This window comes from Dermochelys coriacea, chromosome 10 (assembly GCF_009764565.3).
Source record: "Dermochelys coriacea isolate rDerCor1 chromosome 10, rDerCor1.pri.v4, whole genome shotgun sequence".
NCBI lineage: Eukaryota > Metazoa > Chordata > Testudines > Dermochelyidae > Dermochelys > Dermochelys coriacea.
The window spans coordinates 9,351,624-9,365,621 of record NC_050077.1 but is presented as its reverse complement, the minus strand read 5'-3'; the positions used below and the strand labels follow the sequence as shown (position 1 = coordinate 9,365,621).

Genomic DNA, 13,998 nt, shown 5'->3' with positions numbered 1-13,998 from the left:
GAACCCCTTTGGGCAGGGATTTTGGATGCGAAGCCCCAGATCTGGACTTTTTGGACCAAGTTTGACTGGGGCTGCAAACTCAGGAGTTTGGCTGGAGATGATGGAAGTCTCACAGGACAAGCTGAACTTGTGAGGTCGCCAGAACTCAAGCAAGTGGAAGTCTCAAGAGCGTTGCTGCTTTCCCCCCCGCACTATTTCATGAGAACAGCTGGCTGTATCTTAGCAACATCAAAGCTGAACTCAAACCCCAGCACTGAAGTGGCCTTGAACCTCACCCCTGAACTGATCCTTATCAGGATCCCAACACAGCCACTTGGTCCATCTCTGGTTGCTCCCCATCCTCACTGGGGGCCTCTCCCTGAGCATCCTCCCTTCCTGGTTAAATCAGTAGAGCAGGTGGGAGCATTCAGGAGCTCTTTGCACAAACAGGCTCTTCCTTTGCATGGGGGGCATGTCTAGGCAAGCTGACGCAGGACGACCGCACCCCACTCCTTCAGGGACAGCTTGAGGGGCCTGTAGCATTTCAGAAAGCCACTCCCACTGAGCTGCCTCCCACAGAAACAACCCCATCCAGTACCCCTAGCAAAACAATTCCCTGTTCACCTCCTGGTCACTGGGAGAGCAACCACCAGGCCCTACCTTTTATGGCCAACCTTGCTCACATGATCAGTCATATGACCACAGACCCTAGAAGTGCCAGCTTTAAAGGACTGAAGCCCTTTACCAGCTGTGATGAGCCACACCTGCACTTCCCAGACTAGTGCCCTATCGCAGGTGGTTAGTCTCGTGGGACCACGGAGCTGGTTTTCTTTTGTTCTTTAGGACAACCATTGAATATCATAAAATGATTACAAAACCCCACATTGATGGGTGATTTCCTGCCTCTCCTCTCTGTAATTCAGCTACTGCTGGCTCGCAAACACCAGCTGCGAGAACCCAAACTCCAGGGATTCCCAGCTGTCTGGCTGCCCGAGTGTCACAGCTGCACATGTGACTAGCTGGCTATGCCACAGGCCAGCTACTCCAACTAGGGATGGGTTAAGCGTGAGCATCTATGGCAGAGACAGGGTGTTGAGATGGTTTTTTCTATTGCTCTTCCATCCCCCACTGACTCATGTAACAAAACCCCGCCCCCGCTCTATAGGACTCCTGTTGAAGGCCTGCTCCTGGGAGGTGATGAGAGCTATTGACGGCAATGGGCATGGAGGATGCTCAGCACATCAGAGGATTAGCTCTCAGGTGTCACGCAACCCAACTCTGGTCATCATGCGAACGATGCTCTCCTTGTTAGGGGCTGGAAGGGAAGGACTGCAGCTCTTGGAGATCATACTTGGGTGCGCCAAAGCTAAAAAGAGCGGGAGCAGAGCCAGATGAGGTGGGACAATGACCCCAAATGGAAGGAGTAGGTGCTGTATACCATCCTCATGCCCCCCCAGTACATGAGCGACTGCTTCAGAAAGCTGAGATCGGCCCTGGTATGCCCCCCTCCCTCTGCTTGCAGGGGCTGGGAGAGGCCGAGATGCTGCGGAGGTCTCCATCCCCTGCTGACAGCCTGGGGTTGATTTGGATAATGAATGCCAGATGCTGTCAGACTGGAGGGGGAGAGATTCTCTTTGACAAGCAGCAGCGAGGAGCTGGTGGAGCATGAAATTGCCCGGTCTTAGCGTTTCTCCAGGCTTCTTAATTGCCCTGCATCTCGCAGGAGGTGGGGGAGGGGTGCGGGCCCTGAATTTAGACCCTGCTCTGAGCAGTGCAGTCCCCACTAGGCCCTCCCAGCACAAGAAGGGGGGAATAGATCCCAGCTGCGTCCCCTTCCACCAGACGTCGCTGATTACTGCAGTTCTCCCCAAAATGATGCAACTCCTGCTGGAGGCTTCTCCTGCCCTCCCCTTCACAGAGGGGCCTTCGCTGCAGCGTTCATTGGTCCCAGGGTCCAGGGCTCGGGCTTTGGTTGGTGGAGAGGGGTGTCTGTCTCTTCAGAAGGATCCACATTGTTTGTAACAAAGAGGAGCCCGAGCACATTCCTCTCCCCCCCCCGCTAACATGCGAACCCCCAGACGGCCATGCACACATCACCGAGAAACGGACCCAGCCACGGGAGACACAAAGACATGCACACGGTGATTTGACATGTGCACACAGAGACGGGCAGACAAGCAAGACTTCACACTTGCACACACAAACCCAAGCGGACACCTAGAAAAGGCACCCATACACACACGCGCGTGCACAGACACACCAGATAGACCTTTTGTTGCACAAGGTCGGTGCTAGACATCTGGCTCTGTTTGCATGCCTTGGCCCTGGACATTTTTCACATGGTACACACAATGTATGGTGCCACTGCGGGCTCCAGCCCAAAGTTTCTTCTCCAACAAAACTCCTGCCTGGAGCAAGGGAACAAAACGGAGTCACGCTCCCAAAGTGGAGTGATTCCCAGGCTCGGCATCCACTGAGCCCAGTACGCTGCCGGGGAGATCCCTGGGGTCACCGCCACTCCCTGTGGAGCCATCCTATCTGCAGCCGCTGGCCCAGTGCCTCGCCCACCAAGTCTGTGCCATGCTCAGCCCCAGCCTTCCAGCCCAGCGTCCCCTGCAGCGCTGCCCTCTTGAGCTCTGCCCCGCCAATGGGACGCACCGTGCATATGGCTGTGGGTGCCACTCTTCGGACAGGAGGTGTGAATCCTCATGGAAGATTTCCTGCCCCACTTGGCTTGAGGATCTAAGCAGCCGCTTCACGCTCAGAGGATTTGGTGTGTTATGAGCACAGGCCATTCATGCCCCGCCTGAGAAGGAGTCAGCAAAAGAAAGCAGGAGAAGTCAGGGCAATTCAGCAGCAGAACAAGCACCTTGGTCCCTGCCACGCGTGTTCTGGGCATAAAAGCCCCTGCGGCGCGCAGGTGGGTTGGAGGAATTTCCCCCTGCTGAGCGCAGTGGAAAACGGAGCCGTCACACTCTCGGCCTTCCTCTCTTTCTCTCTATTCACCATCCGTTTCAATAACATTATTGGCCTGACAAGCTCAGAATGTGTTTCCAAAGTTAATTCTTCAAGTGCTTGTGTCTGGGACCCGTTTGCATGAGGGAAATGGGGGCTGTCTAGTCATTCAGTCCATTTCTGGGGTGTAGAATCAGGCCCTCAGTGTGCCTGTCTGCCTTTGGAGTTTCCTTCTATCAGCCATTCCTTCCCTGAAGCTCTGGAGAAGGCAGGCCATGACCCCTACCTCTTAGTTTTGGCTTGAGGAATGCTGACTCCTTTCCTGTCTTTGGAGGAGCCGAGACACCACAAAGCAAATCACCAACGCCTAACAGTGAATGTCAGCTTGTTTCCTGCGGCATGACTGGGTTGCCCTGGGAGAAGGGAGGCAAGATCCTGGCATGGGAAGCAAAGGGGGAAAGACAGGTATGCATCGGTCGCATGGTCTATTTTTTAAATGGGATAGCTTTAACAGGAGGAAGGGCTGTCTAGGAGTGAGAGCAGCCTGGGAGTCAGGACTCACAGGTTCTGATCCTGCACCTCTGGCATAACCTTCCTATTTGACCTTGAGCAAGTCACTGAAACAATCTGTGCCTCAGTTTCTCCACATGTTAAATGGGAGTCAGGTCACCTGCTTCACAGAACCTGTTCTACGATGCAGAGTAGGATGGAAAATGCTTTTGATGCAGGACCAGACCAACCTCATGAACCGTGGATCAGTCTGTTCGAATATACACAAATGGTCTCTTGGCCATAATGAACCTTTCACCCAAAAGCCTGGATTGAGACAGATGCTATTGATGTTGTGCCCAGTGCATCTCATGGAACCTCAGTTCTGATCCTCACAGTTCCTAGCAGAACAGCTACACCCCAGAGGTACTTCTACGGTGAAACCGTATCCGGTGTCTAGTAGGACTACCCTTTTGCATGGAGTAGCAGAGGATCCTGCGCTAGGCCTGGGAGTAGAGTTCTGTTGACTGCCATTGGCTTACAAGCCAAGGGAGGAAAGGAGGAAGGTAGGAGAAACAGATATGAGGTAATGGGGTGCCCACTACTAAGCACTTGATCTAATCTCCACTGAAGTCAATAGGACTCTTTCCATTGACTTCCAAGAGCTTTGGATCTGGCCCTAAGGCCCAGATTGATTCCAGTGGAAGTTTGGAGCCTAAATACCTTTGTGGATCAGGCCCTGAATGTCCCTGGCTCCATCCCAGCCAATATCTCTAGCTGCCCCAGGGCAGGAGAACATGCTTTTTTAATCAGCCCCCAAAGAGGCTATTTTCACACACTGGGGCTGTCCCTCAGGATCACCAGCTAGCTACTTAATGCAGCCAGGGGAGCAGAACAGGCAGATGGGCTAGACCCTGCGGTGACTCCTGGTTTTAAGGTTGATATGAGCAAGGCCCATCAGGAATGACCTGGGCGGGTGGCAGAAAATGATGGATTATCCTAAATAACCCAGCGGCTGGTAATGGACCATATGTCACTCTAGCCCAGAAGGCAAAGCGGATGGGGGAAGAGGAGGTTAGCAGGGTCACGGACGGACCTCACTCAAATGGTGTTCACTGTTCATTGTTTGTGAGTCACTCACGATCTGGAAGCACGAAGCAGACGCTGGTGTCTCTGGTTTCTTTGGGGGAGCAGCTGGTGGGGAATCGTCTTGTCATCTTCTGGTTCCAATGGTGCCCCAGTCCTCCTTTACTTCATCTGTGGCCCACCGAGGCATATCCCAAGAGGATACACTCCTGCCTGGGACAAGGACACAAAAAATAAGTCCAGCCCAAGCAGGAGTGATAGCGTCCCCCTTCCTCCTGGGCTGCCATGCCCATCCTCCTCCTTAGCCCAGCCCCCCTGGCAGAGCTGAGTTTGATGCTTCTCCTTCTGCTGGGTGGATTCCCCACTGGCTCTGCTTTGAGCTGGCCAGCACAGGGAGCGTTTTGTGTTGTGCTGCCACTGACCCTTGGAGGACAATTACAGCATGTTACTGTTTATTGTGGAATTCTGCAGCTGGGCAAACCACCTTCCTCCCCTGTGAGCTGCCCAGCTTTGATCTCTTTCCCCTGAGATTGGATTAGGTAGGAAGGCTCAGGTCTAGACCCCCTGCCCCAGGGCGGGGACACATTGCCCATCCTTGCTTATAAGTATGGTTCTGTCTAACCTGGGTTGCTCACTCCATGGCAGAGAAAGGCCTAAGCAAACACCTAGAGCTCTGGGAAGTTTGGGTCTGGATCCAAATGCTGGAGCTGTAGTTAGGAGACCCACTTCTTGGACTTTCAGATCTTCTCCAAGGCAAGGGAAGGTGGACTGTTGATATCCTGGCTATTTCCAACAGATTTTCCACTACTGTTACTTTTACCTGCTGCCTTACACCCAGCCTCTCAGGGGCAAATAAAGGAAGATCTTAGGTAATCAACAAGCCTCAGCAAAGGGGAAATAAAACACCCTTCGGAGTGCCAGAATACATAGAAGGAAATAGGTTTACTTTGTATTTTCCTGATCTAATAACTAATTCCCTTTCACTCTCCAATGCATTCTGGATCCCTGGTCATAAATGTGAACCGCAAAGCTAATATATACACACACACACCCTTTACACATCACACAAAGAAAGCCTCATGTAGTCATTTCACACGGTTTTTCCTCTTTGTTCTTTACATTAGAAATAGCAGGTCCTGATGACTCCCTCTTGCCTCAGAGACTTTGGCAGTCCTTGGAGTGGGAATGGGACAGCTAAGGAGAGTGACTCTTGATGAGGAGAGAGCATATTCTATGTGGGTGATAGCGCCACTGTCTTCAGATTGAGATTAGTTGACTGTTTTACGGCTGATTTTTCTAAGTGCTCAGTAGATACAGAGATCAAGATATAGAGAGCTACAAACACACACATTTCCTAGTTCTTGCAGTATGCGACATGAATCATTCTCAATCAGCAGAGACATTCTACAGCCCGGTTCCTTCCTACATGTGAAGACTGCCACCTCTGCAAAGAAAGGGGGCATGTGACTCATCTTAAAGTTCTGCTCACCTCCTATTCCTGCCTGTGGGTTAAGGAGCATCCGCCCCTCAAGCTCATTAGCTGTCATCTAACTGACTAACAGGTAACAGTACTGGAAAACTACTGAGTGTTCAGGTGGCAGGCCTGGCAAAGCAACAGTGCTGCAGCAGGCCTGTTTTTCTTGGTACCCATTGCCCACGGGCCGGTTCGGTGCTAGAGGTGAGTTGTTCAGATACTGTCAGCCCAGTGGAACCTGTGCAGACCCCTGTGTGGCACAGCTGCAGGGCCAGGGCAGCTGTCACTGCCCTTTGAAAAAAGCAAACGTGGCGTGCTCAGTGACTAAATATGGCTTTAGATACCTGTGACCCAGGAACATGTTGGTGCTAACCGGCAGAGGTGCATGGGGGTTTACAGGCATCCCCTGGGTCTGATGTCTCCATAATGGTGTGCTAAAGGGTGGGTGTGAGGTCTCTGCCAACAGCCAATAATGCACTCCTCATCCTAATCATCACAAGGTGTATGTACAGATGATATCTAAGGAGTTATGTATCCCCATCCCCTCTAAAAACTATGTTCTTAAGGTAGGTAAGTTAAGACGGGTCACCAGAAGGTGATAAACAGGTTCTGTTCAGGCAGGGGGTAGGAGGACACTTATCTCCCTGGCTAACCATTGTGTATGTGAGTCTTACCATCAAATCTTTTTGCATAGGGAGCCACCAGCTAATCAAGGATTGCAAAGTCCACAAGAGATCACAAAAATCTACAGGAAGGAACACACAGCAGGGGGGAGGGGATGTATTGTTTATGACTAGGAACAAAGAATTAGTCTGGCATATCAGGAGCATGCCAGTGAACACAGATTTCAGAGTAGCAGCCGTGTTAGTCTGTATTCGCAAAAAAGAAAAGGAGTACTTGTGGCACCTTAGAGACTAACAAATTTATTAGAGCATAAGCTTTCGTAAGCTACAGCTCACTTCATCGGATGCATTAGTGAGCTGTAGCTCACGAAGCTTATGCTCTAATAAATTTGTTAGTCTCTAAGGTGCCACAAGTACTCCTTTTCTTTTTAGTGAACACAGAGTATCCTTCACCTAGGGCAGGGGTTCTCAACCTTTTCTTTCTGAGACCCCCTTTTCCGTCCCCCCAACAGGCTATAAAAATTCCATGGCCACCTGTGCTGCAACTACTGTTTTTTCTGCATATAAAAGCCAGGGTCAGCGTTGGTGGGGGGAGCAAGCAGGGCAACTGCCTGGACCCCACACCACAGGGGCCCCGTGAAGCTAAGCTGCTCAGGCTTCGGCTTCAACCCTGTGTGGAGGGGCCCGGAGCCCTGGGCTTCAGTCCCATGTGGTTGGGGCCCCAGCTTCCTGCCCTGGGCCCCAGCAAGTCTAATGCCGGTCTTGCTTGGCAGCCCCTCCGAACCTGCTCACAGCTTCCCAGGGGGCCCCAGACCCCTGGTTGAGAACTACTGACCTAGGGGACAGGCAACCAGCATGCTTGTCCTTATGAACTGGAGGAGTAATGCCGGTTCTGCTTGTTATACTCTCAGAGAAAGACGTTGGGTGAGCTAATCTTTATGGACACGGAGCATCTTGCCAGTTAAGCCTAGACTCTAGAAGCCACGTTATGATTTTGTGGCAGACATAACTCATTGGTTCCGCCTACTTGCTCTTATTTGAATCTCTGCTCTTGTTTTCACTCGAACCAAATCTAAGTGCGGAGTGCTGAGCGGAGCAGGGAGTCTGAGGAGTAACTGGTAAGCCTGTGGTGCGCGGTTCTTTGGGAATGGCGAAACAGGGGCTGGACATGCCCTGTTGGACGCTCAGACAGGAGCCTGTTGCTTACCTGCAGACACACAGCAGGGCCTCAGAATCGGAGAGGGAGCGCTTGCGGATCCGTGTTGGTGGAGCCAGGGAGCTGGCCCCCCGCAGGCACAAACAAGGTCTCTTCCCACTAAGGGCAGGTGGTAGCGAGGTGCCTCCAGCGCTGGGTACTTGGGAAGCCTAGCACCGCCTAACTGTAGACACCTACTTTGGAAAATTTTGGCCTTGATTTAAGGTTCATCCAAGACTCAACCCCAATAAACTGCCTGTTATTCAAGTGATGACTCCTATCTGCTCTCTTTCCTTCTTTGTGCTTCATCCATAGACCTCATCAGGCTTCATGAGAGCGTGCAGCCTCAGCCCTTTTGACAGAGGGCAAAACTGAGTCCTGGAGAGCTTAAATGACTTACCTAAGGTTACACAGTGATTCAGTGAGAGAGCTGAGACCAGAACCCAACTCTCCTAACTCCTAGCCACCAGACCACGCTGCCCCCATGTATTTCTGAGATCCTAGTAGAGAAAAACTCCTGTAGAAATGTAGATTGCTAAAATACTTACACAACAGTTCTACAAGCAACTGACTGATGCTCAGACCAGACCCTCCAGCTAGGGTCTTGGGACGTGCACATGGCTGTTTTGGCATGTGATAGAGCAGCACGTCAGTGACTGCACTGAAAGGTCTGTCTGCCAGCTAGAAACTGAAACAAGGCGTGGGCTGTGCGTGCAGAGGAAATGCAGTGTTAGTGGAAGCACTGGAGCATCCTGTGGGAGAGGCAGCCCCATTTCCTTTGACACCACTCTCTAAAGACGTGCTGAGTTCCCAGCATGGCCTGAGGCAATCAAGAGCAGTCATGACACAGCTGGTCCTTGGAAAGGCTATTGCTGCTGCCAGTGAGTTTTACAGGCTTACAAGAAAATACCACTGCATGGTAACAGCCAGAAATTCTTTGGGAGATATCAAGTCACTTCAGGACATAATTCACCTCTCTTCGTGTTTTACTATAAAAGCCCTTTGTTATATGGCAGCAGCTGGACTTGCATTGCAGCGAACACTGTATTTATCATAGAAATCCTCTCCCAGTATCCAGCCCATCCTATCTGCTTATGGCCAGAATTCACATAACATACCGGCTCTAGACCAGCTGGGGAAGACGAGACGTAGTCGTTCAGTGATTGAGCAGGACTATCTACAGCAGAGCCAGGAACAGAACCAAAAGCTCCTGGCTCTGAGTCCTGTGCTTTGACTGTGAGACCAACCTTCCTCTCCCCAAAAGCACCTCTTAGTGGGTGTTTATCTGTGTGTGCACTTATACGGCAGCCTGTGTGCATATGGCAGGAGTCTCTGCCTCGGCTGGCTGCATTTTCAATAAAAATAAATAATCACATCTGTGTCTGAGCAGGCGTGTGCACCTGTGTATACCTGGATATGTATTTTGATCTGTCTGCCCACATTTATCCCTGAAGAATTATGTGCACCGTTTTGGTTTGGAAGTACTATCTAAAAAAGAGTGACATCTCTCTCTCTCTTAGCCTCAGTATCCAACCAGTAGAGTATAAGCAAGATCTACGTACGTGTATATGTGGTATGTGTGTGACACACGTTCTCTGTAGGGGGTCTATGTACATGGTGTGTTCTCTGGTATGTGCTCAATGCATACACGCTTTTCACATCCAGAAACATGCCTCGCAACAAAGCTACGGGGAGAGAAAATTAAAAAGGAAGAAGAAATGAACCAGAGAGTCAGCCGTCCCGCCCAGCCTGGCTATTGACATGGCTTAGCAGAGTGTGATTCTGTGCTGGAAGCGAGTCCAGACGGCTGGGTTGGGACTAAGGAAGGGGACGAGAGAGGTGGGGGGGGACAGTAACCGGAGAGGACCTGTTTTGAATTCTGACAAATGGACTCTTTCACTGGTGACAATGGAGCCATCCATGTGGAACCTGAGATAAGGGGGAGCCAGGGATCTGCATGCCAATGAAGGGGGAAATCTCCCTTTGTTGCGGGCATTCTGAAATCAGACATAGGCATGAAAATAATGGGTGCTGGCCCCTTGGGCAGAGTTTGGCGGGCGGGCAGGGTTCATGGTGATGGATGGACACACCCTCTGCAGCCATGGGGTGTGGGGTCTAGGTTATGGAGGACCAGGGCTCTTCCGCACTCCTAGTAACACCTGACTGGTTGTCTCTAGCTGGCTGCACAGTGCATGGCATAGTGGGTCCACCCTGCTGGATCAGGCAAGTTGCTGTGGGTTGCAGAGAGGATGCCGTCCCCAGCGTGTGGATAAATTAGGAACTGCAGCCCCTGACATTCCCCTTTAATGAAGCAAAGTCAACTTTCAGCTCTAAGCCGTTCATAAAATAACAGCCCAGGAAGGAATAGGCACGGAGCTTGATTTCTCCTGCCTTCATTCCACCTTAGTATCTGGCTACCTCCCATCTAAAACTAGATCAGCAACAGTGAAGTCTCTACTGGACTTCATGGAGTCTCTGGCTCCTCTCCTTTTGGCCCAATCCTGTCTATCCCTACCCCAGGCAGAGGACCTAATATGGGGTGCCAGACACAGGATGGGAGCAGGATTCCACGCGTCTTCCCGAGGGTTGCACACACCCTGCAGCAGCGCTCTTTGTGAATTCCCAGAACCCTGCTGGGCCTGCATGCAGGGAGATTGCATGGGCCAAGCAGGCTGGGGAGGCATCAGTGGATCAATCATGGATTCCCCCATCTTTTCTGCGTCTTGTGGAGAAAGCATGGTAAAGCCACGTGGGCTATACCAACTGCTAGAGCAGCTTTGGAGCAAAGGGCCTTTTCCCTCTCCAGGGCAGAGTCCGGCTAGTTAGCTCTTAAAGGGACATTTTTTAAATGGGCGGAGAAGCTGCTGGTCATACTGAAATCCACTCCCTAGTTACTACCCCATCCAATCTCGTAGTGGCTGGGGCTTAGCCATGCTTTCCCTTCAGATGTCTGCTCTGTTTGTCCCACTCAGCCAGGCCTGTCTCCTTATCCCGTTTGGGGTCCAAAAGCAACTTGGTCAGGCTCACTGTACCCAGCTGGAACATCAGCAGGCACTTTGCCTGGGCCAGGGGGACTGAGCAAGGACTTTGGCACACTGACAGATACTGCAATCAAATACATATGAAGAGGCTTTCCGCCCAGGAGCACCTGCCCCTGTTACCCAGGCCAGCTCCTGGGATCAGACACCAGCAGTGGGACTGAGGAGGGTGTTAGAGGTGCATGATTATTATGGAGGGGAGGGGCCCTGAAGTGGTGGTGGGGACTTGGCAGGTGCAAGCAGCCACAGGCTCCTACGCCCACCTGTGCTCTGTCTCTTCTGAGAATGCAGCATCTGGAAGGCCCTGTGGTAGCTGGAGCAGCGGCACTGTTTACTTAGCTTGCAAGGCTGCTGCCATGCATCTGGAGAAGAGCTGAATAGGGCATTGTTTGGGGAAGACACTCCAACTTGTGTTCTCACTGAGGCGCCTTTCGGCAGCAAAGCAAACAAACCTCTCTCCTCTGACAATCTCCCGTTAGAATCAGGCTTCGCCATGTCACTGCCTTACCAGAACAGACCAGGGCTGGATTACAGGCAAATCAAAGTCTAGTTACCAACCCATCCCTAGAATACCCACTGATCTTTCTAGTCTAGTACCCCACATCAGGCATGGGCCCAATACCAGGGGCTTCAAAAGCAGCAGCAAAACCCATAATGCTCCTGAATTTGGCTATATAGCTCTCTACCATATAGGAGCCATTTCTTCCCAACCCCAGCTAGTGATTGCTAGATGCCCTGCAGCATGAGGGTTAATAGCCTTTTTAACTGTATCCTAACTAATTATTTTTAGTCTTATAAACATCTATCCACTCTCCAACCTTTCTGAGGCACTTGTTTTCATTATATCCTGCAGCGTGAGTTTCACAGGTTAATTATACATGGTGCCTTGTAATCTGATCAAGCACTCCTCCTCCCCTGACTATGTATTATTGGGAAGGGTAAACAGAAGGCACCAGATGGCTGCTCCTGGTTTCCCAGGCCCTATTAATCTCCTCTCACTCTTCTTTCCCTACTCACTAGCCCTAACTTTAATGTCTCTGTGTAAAGCAGCAGCTGAGTCCCTCCTCCCCATCCCTCATTTCCATTACCCTCTCCTCCTGCTCTCATGCAATACCCCATGAAATGAACAGGGGATTGCTGGGAGTTCCTGAGGAGAGTGGAATTCAGCCCATGGGTTCGGTTCTAGCCTTCTGGGCTTCCTCACAATCCTCCCTGCTCTAGCCTAAGCAAAGTAATTTTTTTGCCATTGCAAACATAGCTCCCTCCATCTTCATCCTCTCTCACCTGCCCTTAGTAATTACAGGGCCAAACTGTGTCCTTGATCTTCCTTGGAGCAGGAGAGGAGCTCTATTGGCCAAGCAGAGATGCTGAGGCATTCTCTGGGCAGGACAGAAGGACTCGGAGCCCAGTGGGGAGTGTGCTGTCTAGCCTCCTTCCATCTGCTGACAGATGGTTCTCCAGCCCCTGCTGCCTATGCTAGCTGGGCTGATGGGGAGGGTGTTAGCCAGGCCTCTTTGGAGCTACAGAGTACAGTCAGGTTCCCTAGCCTGTGCCCTGGGGACTTGCTGGTGTCAGCATTGCACCTGCATCTGCCCAGTGCTCCATGTCCCCTCTCCACCCCAAGCAAGACAAACTGGATCATCTACCAGATGTGACCCATTCTGCACCTAGTGCTGGTCTCCGGGCTAGAGCCGGATGCAATCAATAAGATGGATATCGGTCCATGCTGCAGTGCAATGGGTCAGATCCACCCCCTAGTGTCCAGCTTGAGCCTGGCACAGAGGAGGTGGGGATGGGAGTAGTCCTTCCCTACCACACACACGAAGCCATCCCCGTGAGGCTGCCCTTTGCCTCTAGTTTTACCTTCTCAGCTGGGGGAAGAAGAAGGGAATCTGTAGCATTGGGGCTCTGGCCCCTGCCCCTCTCCTCTGCATGCTGGGGAGCAGGAAGGCCACCAGAGAACTGAGTTTCTCCATCACACGAGGTGAATGGGGATTATGCCACCCTGCACAAGCCACCTTCAATTTCTCCCTGCCATTCCCAATACAGAAGAACAGCATCCATTCTGCAGCCCGGACCCTCCACTGCCACAGAGTTTAGGGCAGGATTTGAACCTTGCTGTTTCTTCATGAAGTCATACACAGACAGTACGTGAGGGACATTTCAAGAGAAAAAAAAAACCCAAATGATCTATGCTAATCACGGAAACTACAATAATACAGCTAAAGACCCTCTAAAATTCTAAAGCTATTTACAATGATGTATTTAAAGGGGTGTCAGAGACGAGGATGCTGAAAGTTCTGACCTGGACCATGTGGCGGTGAGAAGGAATGGGAAACACCCGACCTGAAAGGATCAGGACCTTTTAGTTTAGAGAGGTGACATGATAGCATTATAAGAAACAATGCATGGCATGGCGGCATGCCCTCCATCCTGCAACCTGGTGCAACGTAGCTCCACCTCAGTTTCCATCCTTAGGCGTGAGGCTAGTCCTGCAACAGGCCGACCTTCCCTCAGGGAGGCCCCATTGAGTAGCACTCTCTAGTCAAAAGAGCATTAACCAAAAGGGTATTGTATCCCAGCTGGGCTGGGCTGGGCTTCCCCCTCACTCATAGGAGCACTGACCTGGACTTTCTTCCTCAAGGCCCAGCTCCCTCCCAAGTCACTGACCGTCAGGACTTCTTTCCTGGAGTCACCCCCACTTTGTCTCCTTAGGGTCTAGTGTACAGCCCACCTGCCATGGGGAGAAATGTGGAAATCAGCCTTTTCCCACACCTGCCACAAGAGCATTACAGCCCTCTCCTAGTATGATTTTTCCACCTGAGCTCTGCCAGCCCTTTCTGAATCATCCAACTCTTCCCCAGCTGGGTCTGATAACTGAATTGGACAGCGGAGCCCGAGCTGATCAAGATTAGGCAGGGGTAGCTCATCAATCACAGGGCGAGGCTGAGCCTCCCTTCAAGGGCCGGCCAGCCTGTACCAGAAACACAAGAAGAAGGGGACATTGCACCAGAGTGAAAACCAGTAAAAAGAAACACACACCATTAACCTGTGGGACTCACTGCCACAGGATATCATTGAGAATTCAAAAAGGGATTGGAAGTAATAATGAGAGTGAGGACTACTCCACAGCCCACATGTAGTTTAAGAGATAGAGCC

At 51.4% G+C, this 13,998-nt stretch overlaps 1 long non-coding RNA gene across 1 annotated transcript; it reads right to left on the bottom strand.

Moving 5' to 3' along the window:
* Positions 1-764: 764 nt before the first annotated feature.
* LOC122456133 lies at positions 765-13,624 on the bottom strand. Its single transcript, XR_006274813.1, has 3 exons — positions 13,465-13,624; positions 4,565-4,718; positions 765-3,369 (listed from the first exon to the last, which is right to left on the bottom strand). It is a non-coding gene; the product is annotated as an uncharacterized LOC122456133 (long non-coding RNA).
* Between the last annotated feature and the right edge of the window lie 374 nt (positions 13,625-13,998).